The sequence below is a fragment of the Molossus molossus genome, unplaced genomic scaffold, assembly GCF_014108415.1.
Source record: "Molossus molossus isolate mMolMol1 unplaced genomic scaffold, mMolMol1.p scaffold_m16_p_5, whole genome shotgun sequence".
In the NCBI taxonomy this organism is placed as follows: domain Eukaryota; kingdom Metazoa; phylum Chordata; class Mammalia; order Chiroptera; family Molossidae; genus Molossus; species Molossus molossus.
This window is the reverse complement of record NW_023425388.1, coordinates 23,384,148-23,410,860: the sequence shown is the minus strand read 5'-3', so window position 1 is coordinate 23,410,860 and position 26,713 is coordinate 23,384,148. Positions and strand designations below refer to the sequence as shown.

General features: G+C 38.6%; 1 pseudogene; it reads right to left on the bottom strand.

Annotated features, from left to right (window-relative positions):
• The window catches only part of LOC118617664, a 43,376-nt pseudogene that overhangs the window by 4,544 nt on the left and 12,119 nt on the right, over nt 1–26,713 (bottom strand).

Here is a 26,713-nt window from a genome sequence, read left to right as displayed (position 1 = left end):
ATTTTATTTTTAGAAGCAGCACCCATTCTTGACCTTAAGAGAAAGTTCTGAGGGTAGCTTTAGAATACCACATATGCTTAACATTGGGAAACCTCCATTCAATTAAAATACAGTTGCATTTAATGTATCTAATAATAGCCCACATTTTTTTTTTCATCCTCACCCGAGGACATTTTTTTTTTTTGCATTTATCTTCAGATAGAGCGGGAGGGAGGGGGGGAGGAGGAGAGAGAGAAAAGCATCAATGTGAGAGAGACACATCGAGTGGCTGCTACCCACATGACCCCAACCGGGGCCGGGGACAAACTGCAACTGAGGTACATGCCCTTAGCAGGAACCAAACCCGGGACTCTCTGGTCTGCAGACTGACACTCTAATCGCTGAGCCAAAACAGCCAGGGCAACAGCCCACATTTTTACCTGGTATACTATATTTGCTATATGATAGATTTTTGTACAATATTTATATTTCAAAAAGTGGAACTGAAATGGGGGAAGTCACTGATCCATCAAGACACATCTTATGTAGCTTCCACAAATCCCTTGGACTATCTGGGGCTGGAAGTCTTACATACTATTTTATGTTGTTCCTCTTTGGCTTGTAAGCCAAGTCTGGCATCTGTCTTGGCTGGTCTGGGAGTAATGTGCAATCAGACCTTCACCATTGCAACAACACACTGCACTTCAGACTAGGACAGTCCTAGCACCAAAGGTGGCCTTTGCCTGCCAAGCTGTTAACAAGCTGAGTCTTCAGGAACATTTCAAAGGAAAACTTGGTCCAATAAACTGCATCTTGGCTCAGGGTTCCAAAGAAAAACTTGACCCAATAAACTGTATTTCTCATCCCATCCCTTCTCACTGTCCCCAACCTCACCCAGTCCAGTTATACAGAGGTAAATTCCAACCACAACAGGCAACCCAGCACTTACTCCTTACCTAGGTCCACTCACAGGAAGTGAAGGAATAAAGGTGAGCCATTATTAAGCATGGGCCTTAGTGAATAATAAATACAGTATATGGGTTAGAAGCTGACAAGCTTTATGGTGTGACCTGTGGACATTCATTCTTTATAAGCATTCACCTACATGAGTTGCTTTTCTTTCTGTGCCCGCCTCAGATTCTTTAAGTAGGTCAGTTCTTTTCTACTGGGAGGCAATGGCTGGGAAGGGAAGGATTAAAGCAGTTGTTTATAAGCCTTTGATAGGCTCAAATCTAGAACATTTGGAGAACTAAGGAACCAGCCACATGATTAATATTGGTCTGGTAGAAACTCTGGTGAACCCCAGAGCATACTCATAAAAGGGGGGCTGCTCGTAGGGTGTCTTGGTTTGCCTATAACTGGGGTTTTCATGATGTGGGATTCTCAGTGTTAACCCTGGAAAAGTCTTGGGCAACTAGCATGAGTTAGCCACCCTAGTTTTTATTCTACATAGCCAGTTGTTCTATATTTGACCTTCCTTCTTCCGTCCTTCCTTCCTTTACTAAGTAAAATCTGATTTTTTTTTTTTAATGTTAGGAATTAATTCAAATTTAGAAATAGTCTGTGAATTAAAAGAGAGTTGGCTCCTGGGCCTCCCAGTTTTTATCTTTTTTAAGAGATGAGAGAGATGACCTAGAGAGAAAGAATCAAGTAGATAATCTTGGTTTGTTGTTAGTCTGGGTCTTAAACCAGAGGCAAACATGTACCATTATGGCTCACTTACCTACGTATCTCACTAACCCTAATGGTTCCACATAAGGTTTAGGGCTGAAACATCATTAGTTATAAACGGTGATGTTGTAGTCATTTTCTTTGTCCTTGTTATCTGTGTATAACCTCCTGGAGGTGTCTGTGAGGAAACAGAATTCAGAGACTCTGTTCATGGCCAAACTCTCAGCACAACTAATAATCGAATGACCACAATGCTCCGAATGTTATTCTGTCCTTTTACCACTGACCACTGACCTTGTCACTTTTAACTTTTTACCTTCTGGAATTTGCTTATTTTTTCATCCTGTTCCTGTTCAGTACCACCCCTCTATCAGCATTATCCTTTGTAGAGGAGATTAGAACCAGCATATGGAAACGGCCTTATCTTCCCTCTTTTACACCTTGCAATTTAGGTATTTTTCTTAACTATTATCAGGCTTAGAAGAAAGTGAATCATGGTGTCTCCTGACTAAGCTTAACTCAACCATTTGTGTTTTTAATTTAATTCCTCTCTGACTCGCCAGGAAAATTCCAAATCATGTATTTCCATCTTTCGTTCTAAGACCTGGCTCTTTGCTGCTTGCCTGCCAATCTATTCAAGTCTCTTCCATCTCGAGAAGAAACAGAATTGCCTCTCTAGACCCTCCGACTAGCACCCTACATCTCATTCCTTCACACCACAGCTCATCAGATGCTCCTGTCTAGCGTCCTTACTCCCCATTCCTTCTTAAATATTTTGCACTTGGGCATTTCCCACAATCTAATTAACAACACTTACTTAGCTTACTTAACATACTTGATGCCAAGAGAATCATTTCAATTCTTAACATTCTTGCCCTCAGGGGTGTTTGACTGAACTTACACTTTTCCTTCCATTGTTTTAGGTGGAGAATTTCATGTGGGTCCACGTGTCTTCCCCATCTTTTTAGCCTTTTCTCATACTTCTTCATTCTAGCCTCCATAATTTTCCCATTTTATACTTGACTTACTCCTCACACTAACTGATGTATGCTGACGCTCAAACCTGTACCTGTACCTCTGAACTCTCTTCGGACTTCTTGATTTATAATACTCAGTTTCCTATGGGAAGTATTATCTGAATATCCTAGAATTCTAAAAAGACAACATGTATAAGGTTGATCTTGTCTTTCCTGGTCTTTCATCATATTCCTTGCAACTGTTGCCAGAATTTGTTCATTTTTGCCCCAGCCATCAACCTGAGAATCCTCTTAGAACTTTCCTTTTTCAATTTCCCCACACTTAATTAGTACTATGTTCATTTGAATCCTCTGAGAAGCGGAAACCAAGATGGGATGAGATGCATGAGACATTACTGGGGAGGGGGACCCGTGAAGGATAAAAGGAAGGGAGCAAAAGTCAGTACTAAGAGCCTTTGGGCTGCAGAGCAGATCTGTTCTCTGTGAAGAGTAGGGGAAGGAAGGAAGATTGGGTAGAAAGATGAAAGTTTCAAGCAGGTCACAAAGGAGTCCTTGAGTCAAATTCTCTCATCCTAGGTGTCTTACATCTCATGGTAATAGCTTGCATTAGTATCCCCAGCCATAACTATTCATGTGCTGAGAGCATCCCATGGGAAGCCTGCCTTCGTCATGAATGAAGTGTTGGACTAATGGGATAGAAGCTGAGGCCATCAGTAAATTATATTCTATACTGCAGGTGACCTGAGAGGTGCATTTTCAAACCCCATCAGTTTAACCTCCTAAATATCTATCACATTTCTTTCTGACCCATTCATCTGAGCATGACCTCAGAATGCTGTTCTCTCTGCCACCAGTCTTGTCTGCCTTTCTCTCCAGTTCATTCTCCAAGCTACTGCCAAAATGCTCCTTTTCATATGCTAATTCAATTTGATAAACGCCCCAGCAACCAGATTACAATCATCAGTGGATACTCATGGATAAAAGCCAAGCTTCTTAAGATGGCAACAAGAATTTACCAAAATTCTACTGGGCCTAAGTACATCTCTCAACACTTCCTCTTTCTCTCCAGAAATGTAGAGTACTTTCCACTGACAAAATCTGTAGTCCCTCAAATGCATCTTTCTCAAATTCAGGCCTCATGCCTTTGCACACCAAGTTTCATCTGTCTAAAATGCCCACATTCTCACTGTCCCCACCCCCGCCCCTTTGCCCATGGCCTCATTATTAACTGCCACATGACTCAGAATAGTCTCCTAAATCAGTAGTTCTCATCTGCACAGTGGTTGGAGAGCTTAAAAAAAAAAAAAAACACCAAAAAACTCAACTAAACAAAACTGATGCTTGAGTTCCATGCCCAAAGAGCCTTATTTAATTAGTCTGGGACATGGTTGGACATTAGGAGTGTAAAAGCTCTCAGGAGAATTCTACTGGACAGCTACAGCAGAAGTGAGAGACCTGGCCCTGCAGAAACTTTCCTCCAGGATTCCCAACACACCGAAGAATGAGTTTGGAGCTCCCGCTCTGGGGAGCATCTGGACACCCTCTTCATGTGTTTGTGTGCAATGTATGTGGCCTGGTGTGACTTTGCTTTACTTTTATGGGTATAAATAAGCTTCCTTGGGTTATTATTTTTTTTGCTAAATCTGATTTTGAATTCTTGTCTAGGAGTGAGAAAACCAATATCAGTCATTATGTAGAGACTGAGCTCACTCTCCACCTCCAGAGTTAGATAATTGTATAAGAGGGCTGATATTAAGTAGAAAAAATTTGAGGAACAATCTATAGACGAGTCCTTCACCCAAGCCTTGTGAGTGGTTTTACTATTGCCTTCATTAATCCAAACCAACCTTTTATAATTGGGTGGGTGGTGAGTAAAGGGTCATGGTTTGTTTGAATCATTAGTGAAAATATATACTGTTCATTTAGAAAAATTGCTAGAGTCCTTTCGCTAATGACTGCCCATTGGAAACAACTTGAAAATTAAACATTTAAACAGATCATCTGAAATAAAAGGTTAGCAACTGTTTTTTAAGTGGGTAAAATTGGTTGTTTCAAATGAAGTAATGTTTTTTTTTTAAAACGACCAATTAACCAATTATTTCTCTGGAATAATTTTTCAGAACAGTTTGGAAGTTTTGGTAGAAAGATTATGTACATCAGTCAACTAAAATCTACTGATTTTATTTACTTCACAAAGGAAATATATATGTTCCTTTGGAGTGCCTGAGTTCTTGTCCTGGATAAGAACAGTGTGGATGGTGGACTTGGCTTTGCCTCTGAGGGCCTGCTTTGGACCAGCATGTGCACTGCAGCGGAGGGTTAGAAGGCAGACAAGGCGGACCCCACACAGAGTGTGCAGCAGCTGCTCCACTGAAGCATAGCCCACAGATGCCTAAGCAGAGGGTCAGAACCCAGGTACCAGCGTGTGGAAAGGGTGACTAAAGTAAGAGGTCTCAGACTGGAGGAGAGGAGACAGCCTCTGGCTTGTACCTATAGGCCCTTCACAGGCAGCTGCATCTTGATAGTAAGTTATAAACTGGGAAGAGCTTTAAACTGTCTCAGCTATTCCTGAGAAAAAAATCAAAACAAATGACACTGTAGCAACAATCACAAGCAACTGAATGCTACTTCTAGAATAGAAAAAGGACTACTCAATGATTAATAAAACATCTGGGAAGTTTTTGAAAAAAAGGGAAATAGTCTTAGAAGCATGTAGACAGAACAGTAAGCTACCTGTGAAGGAAGGAAAGTAGCCTGACCTCAATTTTCTTTTTCATTTTTTTTTTTAAGTTAATCAGCAGGAAATGAAGCGGTATCTAAATCATTATGAAGAAAAAGGTTGTACCTAGCAACGTTCTTGTTTGTGTAGAATACTAGAAGAGATTTTCAAATACACAAAGTTTCCAAGAACATTTCACTTACATTACTTTAAAAAAGTAAATTACTTGAAGATATGTGTAGTAAACTGAATATGACTAAAAATGTAAGACTTTAAGAATGTGAAAGTTATGGAATAAAAGATTAGTGATAAGTATCAATATCAGTTAAATATAGAAGTAGGTCAACAATCATCATAGGCCACACAGGGCAAAGAATTTCTATAGGTTTCATTCTGTTTCTACATTGCAACAAAACAAAGCAAAACCAAATAAACATGTGAAGAGCTCCCCTGTGATGCGTCAAATGCCTTATAAGACACAATATTCTATCAGCCAATAATCCTTTTTCTGGGTTAGCCTAAAAAATAATCTAAGACACTGACACTATATACACAAGTGTGTTCTTGACATCATTATTGATTATAGTAAAAATCTGAACCTGAAGTACCAACAATTGTAGAATGGCTACTCAATTACATATGCATTAAAGTAAGTGGAGAAAAAAGTGTAAGGCAGAGTATGCTGTGAAATATGCAGGTATCTTATCACAAAAGATTCTGACGGTATAATATTTCTGGGTTTGCAGAACTGCTGAGCTAGGCTGCATTGAACAGCTTCCCAGTGCCCCCACCTCTTCAGGAGGAATATTGTCTCTTTCCTATTGATTATGGGTTTGCTTGTGACTTGTTTTGGCCAATGGGATGATGGTAAAATAAAACTAGCAAAGGTTTGTAATGTATTTGTGAGTTTGGATATAGTCTTTTGCCTTTTGCCATGAAAATAACATCCTTAAGGAGCCAGACCAAGAGGAACTAAAGACACCTAGAGTGATTCTGGACCTAGTCTAAAGATTGGCACCTAGCACAGCCAACTCAGTCTAGATCAATCCAATTGCATCAACTTGCAGATATGTGAACAATAAATAAATGTCTGTTACTGTACACAGTGGAGTTTTGGGTTGGTTTCATATGCAGCATATAATAGCAATAGCTAATTGATACAAACTTGAAGACAAGGTAGTACATTTTAAAAATACTGTGAAAAATATTAGAATTTGTCAAAGTTGAAGGTAAGAAATGGAAGAATGTTGCTCTGGAAAAAATTTTAAGAGTAATAGCCAAATGTATTCAGAAGGTAAGCTCATGAGAGAAGGAAAATAGAAGAAATCAAACAAAGAGATATTCAGCAGTTTGAAGGGCTTAAAAACTCATAGCAGCTCTGGCCAGTTTGGCTTAGTGTGTAGGGCATCAGCTCATGGACCAAAGAGTCATGGGTTTGATTCTAGTCAAGGGCACGTACCTTGGTTGCAGTTTGATCCCCAGCCCTGGTTGAGGTCATGTGGGAGGCAACCAATCCATGTCTCTCTCTCCCATCAATGTTTTTTTCTCTCTCTCTCTCTCCCTCCCTCCCTTCCACTCTATCTGAAAATCAATGAAAAAATATCCTAAGGTGAGGATTAAAAAAACAAAACAAAAACTCATAGCAAAACCCTCCAAAATTGGGACGTGAAAGGTAATACGCATAAGTTCTATATTTCAACCAGTTCATTTAATTTATGTGATCCTCTGTTTCATCCTCTGTAAAAGAAAGAGATAGTAGTAGAAAAGCTCTTTCAGCATTAAAGCTTAATAAGCCTTTTAGATCATTTTAAATCTATTTAGGAAAATAAGCTCAGAAATATACACAGAAATAGATGCATGGGAGAGTTAAAGAAAATCAAATTTCAATTATCTTTGGTAATTTTATAGTTATTTCATGTACAAGTTACTAAAAAAGACCCTTAATATGATTCAACAACAAATCAGTGCAATAATAAGACTATATCTATCTATCTATCTATATCTATCTATCTATATCTATCTATCTATCTATCTATCTATCTATCTATCTATCTATCTATCATTGATTTTAGAGAGAAAGGAAAGGAAAAGAAGAGAGAGAGATAGAAACATTGATGATAGAGAACATCGATTGGCCGCCTCCTGCATGTCCCCCACTGGGGATCGGGCCCACAACCTGGGCATGTGCCCTGACCAGGAATCAAACCGGTGACCTCTTGGTGCATGGGTCAGTGCTCAACCACTGAGCCACACCCAGCCGCGCAAGATTATATCTTAATGGAAAAACTGATTTGAATAGATTAAGAGTTTTTTGGGTTAGATATATTTGGTAAAATTCCACCCATTTCCTTTTAACCTATTTCCTTGCTAAATGTCAAAGTAATATTTTAAGATATCCTTTATGTATTTCTAGCTTCCCATGTCAAAGAAACACTTTGTCATTCAACAGTCCCTAAGTGAAACAATATCCTTTAAAACATTTTTATTTTTAAAAAAATCACAAAAGCAGCTGATAAAATACAAATTTCTGTGGGTTTTTATTCAAATAATCACTCAGCGACAAGTTTTAGTCAGTTTTGTATTGTTATACAACCAGAGGTTTAGAAATGATTCTGGAAGGTCACCTAGTTGATAATATTGAAACCACCCAATCTGTTGAAGAGTACTATAAACATAAGCTTCAGAATTTATGACACGACATTAATCATATGTATCACAGCAAATATGCTAAAAGTGCCTTGCATTTTATTATTATTATTATTATTATTATTATTATTTTTTGGTACATGCCCTAGCAGGAACTGAATCTGGGACTCTCTGGTCCACAGGCCAACACTCCAACCACTGAGCCAAACCGGCCAGGGCTGCCTTGCATTTCTATAGCAATTATCTTTCCATTGGCCACATGATGAATTGATAATTTCATCATGTGAAATTACCTCCTGTGAAAAATTTGAATGAAAAGTGCAAAGTCTCAGTAAGACAGGTCTATGAACCAATAATTGGATTTTACAAGAGCACTGATGATTTACATCAAAGTTCATTACAGTCTACTCAGTTTAAAATTTACTTGTCAATGGAAACTAACTTTAGAATTTAAAAATTGCCCAAACCTCAAGCTACAATTCTTATTTGGTGTTTACGTGTATTTTTCACATGCTTTTAATTAACAGAAAGTATTAGAAAGAAAATTGAACTCATCCAGTTACACTTTATCCATAACTTCACACATATTGATAGTCTTTCAATAGTTCTATTTTGTTGGCTTTATGCATAAAAACCACTACATTCAATTTTTATTTTTATAAGCATAATTTTTACTTCTTAAAACCTTCAGTTGACCCTGTTTCTCTTTTATATTTAAAGAAATTTTGTCAGTTACAAAATATTTGGTGGTTTCTGTATTTCACAATTAATTTGCTGTTTTGCAATGAAAAATCAGGAATAACATTTACTCATAAGTTAGAAAAATATTTACTAGAGTTTCATGATTCAGAATCTAAAACCATATTTTAGACTAAAGAGATGGCTTTGATATGAGCAATAAAAATGAGATATATTAGTCAAATAATAGAAAGTATGGTTGTAAAATAAGATTTAGAAAGGAAAAAAAAAAAAGCCTAGACAATTATCTTTATTTCACCAAAAATTCTTTCAATGAGTATGTTTTACACTGGGTGTACACTAGAGTTGTTAACTATTATACAGAAAAGTAAATAAAGAGCACATGAAATATGCTCTATTTTCAAATCTTAGGGACATGAAGTTGTACAATGTGGGAGCATATAGATTCATAGGAATCTAAAATAATACGCCATGTAAGGGCAATGTTCAGAACATTAATTTTTATCTGTGTCACTCTCAATTGCTTACGGGATATTCTACTTCATAAGGAAATATCCCAGGCTGGCTGGTGTGGCTCAGTGGATTGAGTGTCATCCCGTGGACTGAGAGGTCCTGGTTCGATTCCCTGTCAAGGCTCAGGCCCGGGTTGCAGGCTCAATCCCTCGTAGGGGGTGTGCAAGAAGCAGTCAATCAATTGATGTTTCTATCTCTCTTTCTCTAAAAAAAGAAAAACACTAAAAAAGAAAAAGAACTACCCCAAAGCCAGTGTGGGAGAAGAAAAGCAAAACAAGAAATGCTGCCCTCAAATTTTATATTGATTACTTAGAAAAATAACTATAATACAACATTGAGCAAAACAAATGCCATCAGAGTACAAAATAATTCTGCCTATGTTGAAGAGGGGAGAGATAGAGAAAGAAACATGCATTGAATAAATAGTATTTATTTATTGTCTCCCATGTACCAGATGTTGTGCAAGGCTTTTAGCTGACCATAAAGATAAAGAAATACAATTTCTCCTCCTCAAGGCTCAAAATCCAGAAGAAGAGATAAGATATGAGACATCCCCACTCGTTTGTGAGTTGAAGAGTGGCAGGACTGTATCTTATTTGTCTTTGCATCTAAGTGACAAGTGAATATTGAATTAAGAATTCTGAGAAATTAGTCATACTTATAATAAAACAAAACTAAGTATTCCACTTTTTTGTTTTTTTTTCTTCTTAAACCTTTGCAACAACCCTCTGAGACAGCAAGTGGCAAATGATGAAACCAGGGGGTAGGGAAGTTAGGTACATTGTACAAAGTTACACAGCTAATGTATAGAAGAGTGTATCCAGAATTCAAGCTTTTAATCACTTTGTTTTCATGTTATTACCGAGTGATACAAGTTATGAAAAGATATAGCTATATTGTCGTAAAGGTCAAGGAAGAATTGCTCCAATGAGGGGAATCAGTAGAAGCATCACAGATGGTTGGCCTGGGCACTATGGGTGGAGATTATTCTGAGGGTTGGAAGCAGGATCCACCCCTGCCCTCTCCAGTAGCTACCAGCCGATGTGGGAATTTCAATTTAAATTAATACCATATCTTGGCCAAGGTAAAAAAAAATCCTATAGTGAACATAGGGGTGTATATAGCTTTTCAAATTAGTGTTTTTGTTGTCTTTGGATAAATACCCAGAAGTGGAATTGCTGGGTTGGATGGTAAATCTGTCTATCTTTATATATTTTTGGCAGAATCTCTATACTGTTTTCCAGAGTGGCTGTATCAATTTGAAGTCCTGCCAACAGTTCACAAGTGCTCCCTTTTTTCCACATTTTGTCAACACATGTTATTATATACCTCACACTAATGTAACTAATATAAAATTATATACCAACTATACTAAAATTTTTGAAACTTAGATTAATTAACATCAAATAAAACTAGGAATTCAATTTCTCAGTTGCACTAGCCACCTGTCAAGGGTTCAATAACCACTCGTGGCTTCTGGCTACCACACTGGCCAGCGCGCAATTATAGAACATTCCCGTTCTCACAGTTCTACTAGAGAGTGCCCTCTGGTCCAAAGGGACTAACTCATTCGCAGTGAGAGAACAGCAGAGGCAGCAAAGAAGCAAAGTTCAGGTATTTTCAGAGAAGCATGGGGTGCGGAGGTTGGTGGGAACAGAAGGTCCATATCAGTGTCTAGGAGATGATAAATAAGTGCCAAGTATATTTTATTTTTTTCTTTCTCTCTCTCTCTCTCTCTTTTTGTTAATCATCACTTGAGAATATTTTTCCGTTGATTTTTAGATAGAGTGAAAGGGAGGGAGAGAGAGAGAGGGAGAAAAAAATATTGATGTGAGAGATACACATAGATTGGTTGTCTGCCATATGAACTTGACTAGGCCAGAGATCGAACCTGCAACCCAGGCATGTGCCCTTGACCTGGAATCAAATCCATGCCCCTTTGGTCTGCGGGCTGATGCTCTAACCACTGAGAAAAACTGGCCAGGGCATGGCAGGTATATTTTGGATGATTTTCCCTGCTGGAGAGAAAAAATGTATGCGCATTTGTTACTCAATGAGAAATATTGAGTATTTCACACCAAGGAAGTGATATTACTGGATTCATCCCTTAGAATAATTATTTGGGACGTAGCTCATAGAATTGATGGAAATAGAGAGGGTCAATGGCTGGGAAACTAGTTATGAGACTATTGAACTTGGAATGGAAAAACTGGAAAAGATGTGAAAAATTTCAGGTAGAACCTCTGTGAGTTGACATTATGAGGAAAAAAGGCAAACGAAGTTTGGATAACTGGGAAAATGGTGATGGCATGGTCAGAAATACAGAAGTCAGGAGATGGAATGTGTTTGATCGGAAGGAAAAAGAGTATGTTCAATTTTGAACATGTTGAATTCAAGATTCTTGCGAGACATTTATCTGAAAATGTTCATGAAACACTAGGAAAAATTTCCAAACACTTTCCTTACTTTCACAGAAAAATAAATGGCTGTCCTGTGAAGATAAGGGATAGTGAGGTCAAAGGAGTCATCACTGACAAGAGATCAATTTTCACCAGAGGCGTACAGTCCAAAAAGACATCAAATTTAAGAGTTACAGAGGCAGGTATAAAAGCTGAAGTCAAGGGTTGAGGCCAGGACTGAAGCTGTCTAATTTATCCCTATGGCTTTGGAAAATTTTGTACTTTTTAATAGACTTGTTGGTTTAACATCCTTTCTCAAACAGGCTACTACTAGAAAAGTTCCTAACAGTATCGTTTTCAGCTTGTTTGCTAATGTTTCATGTGTTGACGATAGTGGGGTTGTGTGTATGGGAATTATCAGAAATTCAGGTAGGACTCTCTTAAGTTCTACTATGGACTTTCATTCATGGTACAAACTATTGGTACGTTTTATTGAAATAGATAGACTGTAGCAAGGGTTATAAACTATCAGATTGTTTCAAACATCACAGAGAACCATGCAGGTCCCTTCACCTTGATATTCGTATAATCCAGGATCCCTGGAGTGAATCTCTTTCACAGGAAAGTTTCTAATCACCTTTAGATTCCTTCAGTGTAATTGGTCATGGAGGGAGAGAGCCAGTAATGCCGTTTAAAAGAGAAAAATGTTATGCTTATACGCATAAGTTCTTTGATTTATCTCTTCCCTTCCCCCGCCACCCTATCTCTGAGGTTTGTCAGTCTGAACCCTACTTCTATGTCTCTGGATCTACTTTGTTCATCAGCTTATTTTGTTCATAAGACAACAATGCTAAGGGTGGGGGCAGGAATGAGAGGAGGGTGTCAATGGGGGGAAAAGGAGAAATCAGTAACAAAAATAAATTAATTAAAAAAAAAACAAAAAAGGGGGGTAAAAAAGGGGGGTAAAAAATGAAGAAAAGCTTTCTAAAAAATAATAACCATAATAAAAATAAAAGAGAAAAACAAACTGAGATGGTAAGATAGAGTTCTGTGTATTTGTCCAGCATAGTGAGTAGAGACATTTCTCTCTTTCAGGAGGTATTTTAGTCTTTGTCACAAACTAAGACAACGTACTTTTAATAACCAGAATTTCAGGGAGCAAAAGAAGGTAAAATCAAAAGTTGGTACTAACTCAGTCGAGGTGTTACACAGTAGATTCCTGAACCTAAGGTACTTTTTTCTACCAGACTTCATCCTGTGTTACTAAACTCATAAATGCTAATTTCATTCAGTGATTTTGTGGCTTTAAAAGTTAAAGCCTTGAAATTTACATACCTTCAAAGTTTGTAATTACTAATAAGCCCTTGAAACTCCTTTAGTTAGAGGATTTTTTTTTTTGCATTTATCTTCAGATAGAGCGGGAGGGAGAGAGGGAGGAAGAGCGAGCGAGAGAAACATCGATGTGAGAGAGACACATCAAGTGGCTGCCACCCCCACAACCCCAACCGGGGCCGGGACAAACTGTAACCAAGGTACGTGCCCTTAGCGGAAACCGAACACGGGACTCTCTGGTCCACAGGCCGACGCTCTAATCGCTGAGCCAATCTGGCCAGGGCCAGTTAGAGAATTTTTAATGAGTCAATTCATGATCCTCCTATGAGATATCTTGAGTTCAAAGAGAAGGAAGCCAGTGGAGGGGAAACGAGAAGTTAGCTGAATAATTTGTAGTAGAGTCAGGGTTGAAATTCATGCCTTCCAAATCTCAGTAGCAGTTTACATTACTCAGGAAAAAACAGGGTTGGCTTTCCAGCAAGTGGAAGACAATTAAAAGAAGAAGATACCTTGATGGTACTGAGAGATTAGTCATTAGCTATAGCAATTAACTGCAATCGTCAATGCTAACAAAAGAATAAGATGTTTTACATAAGAAACTATTACTCAGTAAAAGATGATTCTTTCTAGTGATTATAGTTGTGTGACAAGGAGGCCACAAATCAGCTAAAGATAAAGTAAAGTGAGTGTATAACTGTCTCAGAAGCCGTGTTTTATTAAAAAAATTTTTTTTTCTTTATTTATTTTAGAGAGAGAGGACGTGAGAGGGAGAGAGATAGAAACATTGATGAAAGAGAACATTGATTGGCTGCCTCCTGCATGCCCCTTACTGGGGGTCGGGCCCACAACCTGGGCATGTGACTTGACTGGGAATCGAACCGGTGGCCTCTTGATGCATGAGTCCACGCTCAACCACTGAGCCACACAGGCTGGACTCAGTAGCTGTGTTTTAAAACACACACCTGCTGCAAGTCTAATGACAGCGTCCATCCACTCTCAAACATCCACAGGGAAAGTGAGTGTGTTTTGCTCTCATTCCAATATGTTGTCTCCACAATTTCAAACATACAAGCGCCTGAAATAATTACTTTCCATTTAAATGATAGGGAATCTAGAATTCTTCTACCTTTAATATTTTGATCTGAAGATGGATTTTTCACTTCTTCCCATAATTCTAGCAATACAGGTAAGGGAAGACTGGAAACAAGAACTTACAAAATTGCTATAAAAATTGATCTGTATTTTTCCATTAGTACAACATGTAATTGAAAGGTTGTTTGCTTGACTGTAAACTCTTCATTATATTAATCATATATAACAGTGAATAGGTCATAAAAGCAAAGATAAACAGTTAGTTAACAAGGTAGAATTGTTCAGGGTTGAGAGTTCATGTGTAATGCTTACATTGCAAATTATAAGGAATATATTGTAAGCTTTTTCTAAAAAATTTTCAGAAACAATTTTTGGATTTTTGTAATGTATTTTGCCAGCTTTAAATAAGTGGATGAATTATGCATCAACTGACACATCTTGAAATGCTTGTACAGTATTTTGTCTAGTTTGTTGAAAAGTAATCAGATGAATCAACTTTGAATTCCTCCAATTTATGATTTCAGCTATGTTTCCAAATTAAAATTCATTAGGAATAGGCTAATTTGTATAATCAGATTTAACTACCTATATGCCTGCTACTTTATTAGTCCAGATTTTTATATGGCTCTTTGGTGTAGTGGTTAAGAGGGCATTCTCTGGAAGAAGACTGCTCTTCTAACTACTTACAGTGAATCTTGGTGAAGTTACTTAATTATGCCTCTGTTTTTCCATCCATAAAATGAGCCTAATAAAAGTACTTAACTCATAGGAATGTTGTAGCATGTAACTCATAGGATGTTAGTTAATATATTTAAAGCCCTTACAACAGTGTCTATCACATAGTAAGAGTTATAAAATCTTAACCTTATACTATTATAGTTTTGTCTTATGTCCTATGTAACTAGAGGCCAATATATGGGCGAGAAATGTGAGAGAAAAGATTGCAGCAGGTTAAACTTTGATAATAAAATAAAAACCCTTCAGGATATACTTTTTAATAAATATTAAGATTTCAAGAAAGTTCTCCTTTTTCAAAAGGAGCATTATGTCCATCATTAAAATAACTTGAGACTTAACTACTTATTCACTAAAAAGTTTTCTTTATGTTTTTAAGATTTTTACACTTAAAATTTATCAAGACTAAATTAAGCTGACTTACTTGGGAGCTTCTATAATATTATAAAGCCAGTCAGGTAAAGAATATTTATTTATGTTCTTATATTTTCACTGTAAATAAAGCTGTGTATAATATCTAAAGTTTTAATTAGCTGTGATAACTGAGAAAATGTACCCTGGATAATTAATATTCACAGAAAATGCGTATATGCAAAACCCATGGACACCGAATAGTGTGCTAAAAGCCTGGGGGCGGGGGGAGGTTGGGAGCAGGGTGGAGGGGGTCAATGAGGGAAAAAGAGGGGACATCTATACTACTTTTAACAATAAAGATACATTAAAAACTAAAAGCTTATTTTATTTTTATCTTCTGTTTCCAAGTTTTAAATTTATTTTTGATTGAAATTGCAAACTAAAAACAAAGATATAGTTACTTCTCTGTTTTGTACTTTTCTACCGTATCCTCTATTAGTGGACATAGATGTGACCAAAATCAGGGAGGGAAGCTACATGAGTTTTCACAGGTGATAAGATGCAATGATTCTGGAATAGGTTCAAGCTGATTTCTGAAAGCATAAAGTTTGGGCTGACACAGACCCGAGGTGAATTGGCTATGCCATTAACAACCATTTTATTTTGCACAAGTTACTCAAACATTGTAAGCCTCAATGTTCTCCTGTGTTAAAGAAAAATAATAGTATGTACTTTTTATGGTACTTGAGATTTCAATTAGATCATATATGAAAATGCAGAGTATGTTCCTTGGCATAAATAGTTCAATAAATGTGGTCTGTTATGTGATGATGATGATGATGATGATGATGGATATTGGTTCTGCTCTATTAACACTTTGGTCTTTTATCACTGATAAGTTTACCTATTCTAACTTATTCTAATGTTTCTTTACTTTTGTAAGTCTCCTCTGTCCTGTAAAGAATCTTTGTCGGCGTACACCCTTTTAAGCAAATATTCCTCAAGGATCACCTTGCTTCTATTTCATTTCTCATAATGAAATCTCTCAAGATATCTAAAATTCTTTCCATCTTTAGATATTTTTTTCTGACTAATGGTTCCAACACCCTATCTCTGGCCTTGATTTATCTCCTGAGTTCCTGTTCTAACTGGCAAACTTCAGAGATGTCCCATCATCACCACAACCAGTGAGGTACTAATAAACTGGTCTCACAAAAAAGTAATTTGCAACATTTTCCAGTTCTCTTTAGTGTAAATACTGTCATCATGTCCTATTTCCAGCTACCACCTTAACATCACTGAGGCAGAGTTGGGAGAGAGTAGTGTCCCGGCTCACACAGCACTGGATGTCCCGCAGAGTGTAATGCCCCCAACCAAACCCATCATCGTTGCTTCACCTGTCTATCAAGGCTGGAATCTGAGGTATTTCTCAACTGTCATTTTCCTACCCCTGCACCTTCGCTGTGCTGCTGCCTCAGACAGGACTGTCCTTCCCATATACTCATTGTGGACATCCTTCTCAAGCGTGAGCTCAAATGTTGAATCCTTTGATAAGTACTCCTCACTTGGCTCTCCAATGAAAAGTGTTCAAACTTTACATCATTTCCCTTCAGTGGAAATATGAAGAGATGGCTCATTGAAAGCAAACCCAGATTTCTCATGTGAGCCATGGAGAAGTGTGGGGATGTGGGTGTGAAGTTCTGAGGTCTGGTCTGCAGTCACTCACTTCCTCTCAGAAGAGTTTAGTAAGGTTACAGCCACAGAATGGGGACCTCACACGGGAGCCTCTTCCCAACATGTTTTGGTCTGAAGGTGGGTCTTTTACTTTTCCTGTCAGCACAGTTGAATGAAGACTGGAACTTTACAATGAAGAATGCAAACAAAGTAAAGAGAAACAGGAAAGAAAGAAAGTGTACTGTGTATAAATCAGACGAGATAGCTCACACCAGCATGAAGCTTTGAGTTTATTAATAAAGCTAATCTTTCGAGCAGCATTTATTTATTTTTTGTTATGCTAACTATATTCTTCACCAAAAACAGTTTTAACTCTTATCTGCTAGAATAGCATTTTACTCATCTCTAAATTGCCAGTACTGACTAGCAATGTGTCATGTACATAATGCACAATTGAACAATTAATGAACATAATTCATGAATGCATGACATGAGAACTTTGATTTCAAAGTTTAGCTTTAGCAGAGTGTGACAGGTAACAAAATGTAAAAAGCCATAATATGTTACGATCGTGAGGAACTCTTCCATAGCTAAACTTTTGTGATTGTTTGACCTTGAATGTCATATAATAAATAATAATTTTATTTTTGCTTGTATTTTTCTTGTGAAGAAAAATAAAATAAAAGTACACTATCCAAAACACACTATAATTTATTAGTCAGAGATATCTTAACTTTTCGCCTTTCTTGGTCCATCAGAAAGAGTGAGAGCTGCGACTTTGTCATCCCATGCTAAATCTGCAGGCACTTACTTCTGAAGAGTTCCACCTCAGAATGACTTTAGGATTGGAGAAGTGTTTGCCTTTTGAACTTTATTTCAAAACATCTGAAAGCTTTAGTGGCATGTTTTTCTTAACTTCAGAGCCTTGAACTTCTGCAACAAAAGAGGAAGAGAAGTTGTCCAAGGACTGAGACTAAACCTTAACCTATAAGAGAAACTGGCCAGACAAGGAAGGATGTGCTTGGTTGAGCTCTGTTGAGACTTGCTACTCATTGCGTAAACATTGCCATGCTGCCCATCAGACCCACCCGTTTCCGTCCAGCAGAAATCAGTGAATCATGTTGAATCTTGAGTAGTCTGCTGTGATCTTTATCTTTCTACGATCTGTCTTTTGCTTTTGCCTCTGATCGCCTTTCCTTTGCCCCTTGCCTGTTTGCCTCACATCAGTGTCTACCAGACAGCTGGACAGGAAAATAGATTTAGGAGAAAATTTGGATTTAAGAGATATTTTGGAAATAATTAGGCTAGAATTCTGGAGATGTGGTTTGGTTTTAGTTCTTACTGGTTTTAAGTAGCTGTGACTTTGAATAAACCCCGTTATGTTTCTGGATAGAATTTCTAAAACTACTGAATTGGAATAAATGTTACTCATGAGTTTTTACTATTCTCATATATCATGGTCTAGATAGATTACTTTTGTAAATAGATTTTTTTTTTTTTTATCCTCACCTGAGGATATTTTCCCATTTTTTTTTGTACAGATAGAATGGGAGGGAGAGAGAGGAAGGGAGAGAGAGTGAGAAACATCAACATGAAGGAACACATCGAGTGGCTGCCACCCGCACGACCAACCAGGGCCGGGGACAAACTGCAACCGAAGTACGTGCCCTTAGCGGGAACCGAACCCGGGTTTCTCCAGACCGCAGGCCGACGCTCTAACCGCTGAGCCAAACTGGCCAGGGCTAGATTTGTTGATATTTACAATGCACTAGTAAGCACAGAAGACCTATAATAGTACAATAGTGGGACAGTACAATACTCAGAAATTAGCAAGTTCAAAACAGTTCAAGGGAAGAGAGGAAAATAGGGTGGAAGAGATAGACCTAGTAAAATGATACTTAGCCTTCCCCTCCAGACTTGTCATGTAAAATGTATTTTGTACAAAAGAAATGGTTTTAAGGGGCAGACTGTACCAACAACTTAGTGTTGCTTAGAAATACTGATTGCTATTTTATACTGTCAATGTCTGTTTTGGTATTTTACATATTAAATTTGCATTATTAATTTACATAATTATCTGTACATTTTGCTTCACTTTTTATTTATCGTTGGTTTTTTTTTTAATAATTGAAAACATACAGTGAAGAAAAAGTATAAAATGACAATTATACTTACTACCCAGAATCATTCTGGAATACTTTCAATTTTCCAGTGTTTACTATTTAATTTGTACATGATGTATATGTTAATTTGGGTTTTTCCAGAAGAAGATTCTAAGACAAGGATTTGAGTGCAAATAGTTTGAGGTGAGCAGGAAACACCAGTGTGGCAATGGTACCATAAGGGAAGGGAAAGCAGCTAAGAAAAAGTACATTATTTGGTCTATTTCTCTAGTGGGTAACCGAACCTAATCCCTTGAAAAAAACTATGGGAAATAGTACAAAACACAGGTTTCAGGAACCTGAAGTTCCAGGGGGCTGGGTTTAGGGCTGCTGGTGGTGGATATTAACTCTTTGTACTGTGGATCACTGTCAGTGTGTGGACGGCACAGCATCTTCCACAGTTGAAGGGCACGTGGGCACAGAGATGTGGGTACTGGCAGCTGGGAGTCAGAGCACACAGAAGAGCTGGAGGGATATGGTTGGAGCACTGACAGAATTTGCGTAAATGTAACACCTAGTATTTTTCGGTGAATCAATCTATTTTTATAAAGATGAAACTTATTTACCATAAACAATTTAAATAAGTTAGAAAAGTGAAAACGACATAAATATTTAGAAATCACTCCAATTTGACCATTTGGTAGTAAATATCATTATTTCTAGATGAACATGATCCCCACTGTGTGTGTGTGTGTGTGTGTGTGTGTGTGTGTGTGTGTAGAGAGAGAGAGAGAGAGAGAGAGAGAGAGAGAGAGAGAGAGAGATTCAGTGAATTTCTCATTTCCGGAAAAATTTTTTCCTTCTTTGGCTACATTTGTTTTTCTTTGGTCAGATGCCTCATTTCAGGAGTTCTGTGTATCATTTTCTTGGATTTTCTCTGTCTTCCATATCTATCAGCTATTCCGTGATTGCTTTAAATGTTTTGCCTCTTTCACATGCATTTACAAAGTTATTTCAAACCTTTCTTTTAGGCCAGTATTTTGATTTGTAGTGAGGTCTGTTTTTACTTTACCTTCTCTACATTACTTATTTCTATGATATGTTCATAGCCTTCATTTGTTTTTTTAAATCTAAAACTTCCTCACGTTCTCTGTTTTTATTGTTAATCATCTTATATTTGAGCTTTTGATTCGTGTCCTTAAGGTGAGACCATTGTGATGAATTTTCTTGTGCTCTGAAATATGTTTATTTTTTTAAAACTAATCTTTATTGTTAAAGTATTACAGATATTCCTCTCCTTTTTTCCCCATTGACCCCCTCCTCCCCAATACGGCCCCCTCCTGCCTTCCGCACACTATTGTCCATGTCCATTGATTATGCATATATGTGTTGAACTTCTTTGGTTTATCTCATCCCATCCTCCCTCCCCCCTTCCCTTTAAGGTTCATCAGTCTAACAACCAATTTGTACTTCTTAATTCCTTCATGTTTTCCAGCCATCCCCCTAGTCCCCACCCATCTGGCAAGAAGCAAAAAGTTCTCTGTATCTATGAGTCTGCTTCTGTTCTGCTTGCTCATTTTGTTTGTAGATACAATTGTTGATAGATATGTATTTATTGCCATTTTATTGTTCATATTTTTGTTCTTCTTCAAGAAAACCCTTCAACATTTCATATAATACTGGTTTGGTGGGGATGAACTCCTTTAGCTTTTTCTTGTCTGGGAAACTCTTGATATGGTCATCAGTTCTAAATGATAGCTTTGCAAGATAGAGTAATCTTGGTTGTAGGTCATTGCTTTTCATCACCTTGAATATCTCTTGCCACTCCTTTCTGGCCTGCAAAGTTCCTTTTGAGAAATCAGCTGACAGTCTTACAGGAGCTCCTTTGTAGGTAACAAACTGATTTTCTCTTGCTGCTTTTAAGATTCTCTCTTTGTATTTAACCATTGGCATTTTGATGATGATGTGTCTTGTTGTGGACCTCTTTGGGTTCAACTTGTTTAGGATTCTCTGTGCTTCCTGCACTTGTATGTCTGTTTACTCCACCAACTTAGGAAAGTTTTCTGTCATTATGGTTTCAAATAGGTTTTCAACTTCTTGTTCTGTCTCTTCTCCTTCTGGCACCCCTATGATGCAAATGTTGGCATGCTTGAAGTCGACCCAGAGGCTTCTTCACTATCCTCATTTTTTTGGATTCTTTTTTCTTTCTGCTGTTCTGATTGGGTGTTTTTGCTTCCTTATATTTCAAATAGATGGTTTGCTTCCTGGCTTTACCTACTCTACTATTGATTCCCTGTAACTTATTCTTTATTTCAGTTAGTGCATCCTTCATTTCTGACTGGTCCTTTTTTATGTTGTTGATGTTCTCACTAAGCTCTTGGAGGTCTCCTTAAGTTCCTTGAAGGTCTCACTAAGTTCCTTGACTGTCTCACCAAGTTCCTTGAGCAACCTTATAACTTGTGTTTTAAACTCTGCATCTGATTGATTGCTTATCTGCATTTTGTTTAAATCTTTTCCTGGAGTTTTGTTCTTTTCTTCCATTTGGGACATGTTTGTCTCCTCATTTTAGCTGCTTCCCTGTGATTGTTTCTATGTACTAGGTAGAGTTGCTATGGCTCTTAGGCTTCCTAGGGTGACCTGTTGTACTAGGTGTCCCATGGCACAGCCTCCCTGATCACCTCTGCTGGGCCCTCAAGGTGTACCCCTAGTGTGGACTGTACACCCTTCTGTTGTAATTGAGTCTTGATTGTGGTTGGCAAGTCAATAGGAGGGATTTACTCAGGTTGATCAGCTTCAAGGACTGGCTGTGCCCACTGACCACTGGCCTCTGACTACCTTGGAGGATCAGCTGTGTAGGGGCCCACCACACAGAGCAAGACTTACTTCATCAGGGCTCTGGTACCCACTTAGTCCGCTCATTGAGTGTGTTACTAGTGGAGGTGGTTGGGTGGTGGTGTTTCAATGTGGTCTGAAGCTGTACACTGGGTGTGCTGGCCCTGGGGCAATGTCAGCCACTGCCTGTGTTCTATCTGGGGCCACCAAGCATAAGCTACAAAGTGATCTGCAGATGACTGCTTCTTGTGCTGGGCTTGGAAGTGCCCAAGAAAAGCAAGTTGTGAACCAAGGCTGGTTACTTGTAGTGCCAGGCCTGGGGCCACTTAGCAAGAGTTATGGGGCTTGTTGAGGCCAGATGCTGCTTGTTTGAGAGATTTAAGGAAACTCTAAAGAAGGATCCAAGACAGGCCAATCCTATGGTAAAGCCTTTGGAAACAGCATGGTTGGGCCCAAAAGCTGGGTGGGGCGGGGCCTCAGGGAATCACAGGGTGGGGCCAACAGTGTGGGCCAGGTTGCTGGAGTCCCAGATATGGCGGCTGTCTGCCGCCCCAGGGAAGGGCTCACCAAAGGAACATTAGCCTCTGCCAGCACCTCTGTCCAATAGAAAGCCAACTCTCCAGACCTCATCCCGAGGCCAAACAGCTCAGTTCTTCCCTGCATGTCTCTGGCGCCCCTCCAGCTGCCTCCCCTCCAAGGTCAGAGGGAGCGAGTCAGAGTAAGTCCGTGTGCGGGCCCTTTAAGGGGAGCTGCCTGGGGCTCCGGTAGCCTCAGCCTCCCTGAGCCTCAGTTCCCGCTGGTTTTCCAGCCAGAAGTGATGGGGATTGTCTTCCTGGCACTGGAACCCTGAGTGGGGCACCTGGTGTGGGACGGGGACCCCTCAGTTCTCAGGAAGGACCTTCCCAGCTGAGGTGTCCTCCTGATTTTTATCCGCCACACGTGGGTGTGGGACCAGCCCGTCCCCTCCGCCCTCCTCCCAGTCTCGGTGTGGCTGCTGCTGTAATCCCGTAGCTGTGGGACTGCCATTCAGCTGGTGTCAGGGGGTCTGAAGGATGGTTGTTCTCTAGTTTAGTTGTAATTTTAATGTTGGAGGAGGTGATACCACATTTACCTGTGCCGCCATCCTGACCGGATTTCTTTTAAATCAGACTTTTAATCTTTTCTTTGAAAGTTACATTTCTTTCTTGCTTGTTTATTTTTCCTCTTCTCCGCATATTTCATTTTGCCTTGGTACATTTTAAAGCGTTTGCCGTGGCATTCCGTTCCACGTGGTTCAGAATTGAGCAGTCCTGCTCAGGTGTTTCTCTGACATAATGTAAATATACTTGTGATTCTTCTTAGTGTGGCGGGATCCAGGTGCTCTTGCCCTTTTACTCTTTGAGAGATATTTTTTCCCCATCCATTTTCAGCAGATGAGTAGAATGACAGCGTGGGAGTTATCCCACCAAGAAGTGATGTGCTGTCCTTATAGTGATGCCATGGCTGTAGTCTCTCTTCCGAGATTTCGTTAGATAGCCTGTGGGGGGAGTCAAACCATTTCATGGGGTGATTCACCCTCACATGGCGGCTATTCTTGGATTTTGTACTATTTCCTCAGTTCAACGTGTTTGCCTCACCTTGCTACGTTAGTAGTAATTCAGCTTCTTGGCTTCAGGATAGAAGTGAAAGAGTAATCACTCAGTTTACTATCCTTTAAATGAGAAAGTGCTTAGCTACTGATATTTTCCAAGCTACATCTCCAGGTGAGAGAATACTCAAGAATTGACTCCTTACATGTAATGATTTACATAGAGGGAGATTACAGATACGTGGGTTATTATGCCATCCATCATGGTGCCGGTAATTGGGTGAATCGGTTAAGTTTTCGTAAATCTTTATGACCGGGCAAAAGCATTTGCTACCCTCCTGTTTGCAGGCTTCGTGTGTGTTTCTGGCATTCTGTTCTACCACTAACCTTCAGTGACTCAGGATCCAGCCTGCTCTTGAGTGGTTCTGATAAATTATACGACGATAATTTTTAAAAAATCTTTACAATGCATAGAAAAAAATTCTGTATTGGAGCAGAGGTTAAACTATCTGGCTTTATGATAATTCCAGTTAATTTACTTTATGATTCTAAATAGGTATACTGTGATGTAAACTATGTAGCATAAAAACAGGAAAATTAACCGTGACCCCATGACTATTATTAAATTAGATAAACATAATAGTAAACTAAAGGCATCTGTATCAGTTAGAACCCACAGCAGATGGAAAAAATTACTGAGTAATAGTTAATGAAAAAGACAAGGGAAGCAGCAACACATTATAAAGCACCCTTACCAAGGGTCTTAGTGGGATGGTCTGACCACCACTAAATTAGAAGGGGCAGGAAGAAGGAAGGTTTACAGAGTAGGTGTTGGCCATGTGAGGGAGCTGCCCCTTATTATAGGAGCATATCCACAGCTGAATTCTTGGCTTAGGAGGGATAATATGAGGAGAAAGACACTCTGATCCTTCTCCCCTTTCAACCTCCGACCTCTTATCAATGCTTCCTACTGGCCAAACACACTGGGAGCCAAAGGGTGGGAGACCAGATGTTAGACAGAGTACAGTCAATCTCCTGGGGCACACTAAGACAGGAAAGAGGGACCAATGGATTTGGAAGGGCAAATGGAGACCAATGAGCATAGCATCTTACCCTACTATTTCATCTTCAAAGATCATTTAAAGAACAAGATTGAGTTCTTTAGCTATAAAAATTAGGAGTATGATTTTCTGCATATATATAAATTAACAAAAGTCAATTGGGTGTAATTTGTAAAACATATCTGTCTTATGTAAACAGGCACTCACATGCAGAGTTGGTCTTACTCTTTTCATAGCTAATGCTTATTGAATGCTGCATTCAAGGGACTTCTCCAAGATCTTTGCATGGATTTACTCATTTGCTCCCTAGTAGTATAATTATCATCATTCCCATTTTGCAGATAAAGAGCCTAAAGCTCAGAGAGTTTGCCTCAGATTAATAATGAGAACTGGAATTCTAACTAAGCTGATTCTAATTCAGGCATCTTTCTCCACAGCATTTACCCCTATTAGCCCTGCACGAAGCCTATGCTGTTAGCACACAAACCTTGTCAATTACTTAATTTTGGAGTCTCATGAGCTTTTGTGTCATTTTTATTATAGTTGCATAATATTTACTTAGTGGGCAAACTAACTTAGTCTGAAAGAGATGCTCCACTTCCCAAACTCTACGCAACATCTGAATCAGAATCCAGGATGCTCTGTGCTAAAAGGGAACTTGGCTTTCATTTGTGACTGATCCCGTCACATCCCCTGTCTAACCTCATTAGCATCTTGTTGATTCACTTACCAGATCAGCTGTAATTCCTGTTTTGTGACCTCCAAAACCATCCTTCTGAAATACTGCATAACCCCTTAACTGGGCCACTAGAAGGATATTTTGCATCATATATGATTCTGATAGCAATTTGTAGCTAGTCCTTCAAAGAAAAAGCAATCTAAAATTCTTTTTAGAAGACAGAATACAAAATGTGGAGATTTTTGTTGGAGAATCAATGACTTCAGAGCTTTTCAATCTAGGAATTTAATATAACAGCATAGACTTTAACCCTAAATTGAAGGTCAGTTTGGGAAATGTCTTAGTTAACTCAGACTGCCATAACAAAATGCTACATACAAGGTGTCTTTACACAACCAAACTTTGTTTTCTTACAGTTCTGGAGATGGAAGTTCAAGATCAGGGTGTCCTCCTGGGTAAGGTCTGAAGAGAGCTCTCCCCCTGCATTGCAGATGCTGCCTCCTCTCCTGTGCTGCCATGACTTTCCCTGTGTGTTCCTGTAACACAGAGATCCCTCTCTCTTCCTCTTCTTCTCAGGCCAACGATCCTGTCCCATTAACACCCACCCTTAGGAATTTATTTAACCCACTTCCTAAAAGGCCCATCTCCAAATACACTCACGTTGGTGGTTCAAGATTTAACGTATGAATTCGTGGGGGACACTTTCCATCCATAACAGGAAAATGCTTCACCCCTGATTAGATCCGTGAAATAAAAGTATTCTGAACTTTATCTTCAGATTAATTCCTCAAAGCAATTTTATATCTAAAATAAAAATGAAAACCCAAGAAAATTTATTTAAAAAAGGAAACCAGTGATTACTGATATGTGAATTTCTAAATAGGAGCCATTATATGGAATTTTAATAGCATTTTAGCTTAATTCTTATTAAATTGATACCATATAGTTTATAAGGCAGATTGCAATTGAAGTTGCAAAGATAATTAGTGTTTTATTTAATTGTTGCCTCCTTCCCAGCCAGTGTAAATGCAGAGGACTATGGTAATTGGGGTGGGTGGAGGAGGCAAGGAGTATCTTGGGTCCCTTCCTTTGGAGCTTCTGTTGGCTTAGGTCAGCGAATCAGGGAGGCTCTTAACTGGAAAACGTGTTATGTTTGTGCATGTGTGTCAAAAAGACTTAAGGTTCAGATGAATATAATCAATCCATAATTCCCACTATCCTTCAAATGAGAAATTTTTTATTCCTACCCATGAGAGGCTTGTTATCCTTGTATTATTTTTTGTTCCACTCTGAGTTTCTTAAGACATGGCTTATAAGCAGATTTATTAGGAACACAGTATTTGGGAGTAGTAGGATACAGTAATTGCTGGGGTGTAATTGCTCTGGGCACTGTGAAGGCTGGTTAACAAAGATTTATGAGCATGGGTGGTTGAGATGCTCTTTCTACATGACAACGTCTGTCTTTCACTTGTATGGCTTTATGTAACCTCTTAGACTTTGCTTAACTTATTTGTAATACAGGTCTAATAATAGCATTTAACTCATAGTTTTGTGAGCATTATGTTATAAATATGTATATATGCATGTATATTTCTATCTATCATCTATCTATCTATCTATCTATCTATCTATCTATCTATCATCTATCCATCTATCTATCCATCTATCTATCATCTGTCAAT